Genomic DNA, 1,812 nt, shown 5'->3' with positions numbered 1-1,812 from the left:
AATACTTACTAAAAATTAAAACTGAGAAAGTTTAAAAATACTATTTGTTCATTAAAAATAACAATAAATCCATTACATGTTAACATAAATAACATTTTAATGAAAAATAACCATATCTTCCAAAACAAAAAGAAATTAGCTTGAATAGTGCCATTGTTTTACATGTTTGCAAATCCTTTTAGTATCTGGCGTAATATGAGCTGAATTAGTTCTGTGTTTCTACATTCAATCTGTTACACTCATCACACTTTATGTAGTCTCTGGAAAACTGCACTATATGCTCATGAGCAAATGAGAATCAAAAAAGTTTAAAAAAAAAGTCTTAGTATTAGCATTAAAATAATTTTGACTTCCTGGATCTCCTTGTTTCTCAGAGACTTCCCTAAGGGTTCCCCTTTCCACACATTAGCTGCTGTGCTAGTGTCTAGTACCCAGTTATGACTTAAGAAATGTTTGCTGAATGAAATAAGGAATGCAAGACCCTGGGCTAGGTGCTGGAGATTCACAGCTGAGCAAGACAAGAGTCCCTGTTCTTAAGGAGCTTTGACACCACTGAAAGAAACAAGTATGGCCCTAGCTTAAGTGGTTCAGTGGATTGAGCACTGGCTGCAAACCAAAGGGTCACCAGTTGAATTCCCAGTCAGTGCACAAGCCTGGGTTGCGTGCCAGGTCCCTGGTGGGGGCCACATGAGAGGCAACCATACAATGACTGATGTTTCTCTCCCTCTTTCTCCCTCCCTTCCCCTCTCTAAAAATCAATAAATAAAATCTTTTAAAAAATTGAAAATACTTTAGAAAGAAACAAGTATGTATGAAACTGGGCTACCATAGGAGTAAATAAAAGATACTATGGGAGGAAGGGCACATGCAGTAAGGGGGTCTTTTGACGTTTTGGGAGATCAGGGAAGGCTTATAGCAAAAACGATGGCTGAGCTGAGACTGAAATGAAAGCCAGGTAAGAAATCCAAGTGCCAAAAAAGTGAGGTGTCCCAGACAGAGGGAACAGCAAGACTTGCTAGAGTTTAGAGAGCCAGGCATGGTAGATCGGCCAGAAATGAGGAAATGTTCCATGTTAAGTTTCCCGAGGGAAAGCCTGAAGACTGTAAACAGGAGACTGACATACAGAGTTCAAGTTTGGAAAGGTCGCTCTGGGTACAAAGCAAAGAATGAGTTGGAGGGGAACTAGGCGGAGAGGCTGCTGCAGAGAGGTGAGGTAGGGGAGAGTATGGGCCCAGCGAGAACAGGAGTAGTAGAGATGGAGAGAAAGGAAGAGACCAGACATATACGGGAAGGAAACACTCGCGGGACTTTCTGACGTCGACAGGGAAAGGGCTGAGTATAAAACCCCTACTTCTGGCTGAGGCAACTGGATTGATGATACCACTTAGAGGCTGAGAACAAAGAAACAAGCGTACTGAAGGTGCGGATTTAGCTTGGGATACATTGTTTTGCAACGCCTGGGAACATGAGCCCATAGAACTTGAAAGCAGTCGGGTATGTGGATCTGTGTAGCAAGGAAAGAGAACTAGAAATTTACATTTAGGAGTCATTGGCATGGAGATGGTCACTGAATCCACGCAAGTGAATGAGGTCGCAAAAGGAGAGCATAAAAAGTGAGGTAGGAATACAGGGACCAGGACACAGCTCGGAGGCACACGGACATTTAAGTGACAGGCGGAAGAGGGAGGCCCTGGAAGTTAACATACTTAACATAAAGAAGCCGGAGGAAAAAGCCGGGAAAGTGCAGTTTCACGAATCAAGGGCTGTAAAGGCAGCAGGCCATGATCACTCGTGTCAAATGCTGCCGAGAGG

This window comes from Phyllostomus hastatus, unplaced genomic scaffold (genome assembly GCF_019186645.2).
Source record: "Phyllostomus hastatus isolate PE091 unplaced genomic scaffold, TTU_PhHast_1.1 phas_scaffold_78, whole genome shotgun sequence".
Classification (NCBI taxonomy): domain Eukaryota; kingdom Metazoa; phylum Chordata; class Mammalia; order Chiroptera; family Phyllostomidae; genus Phyllostomus; species Phyllostomus hastatus.
Note: the sequence above shows the minus strand (reverse complement) of the source record.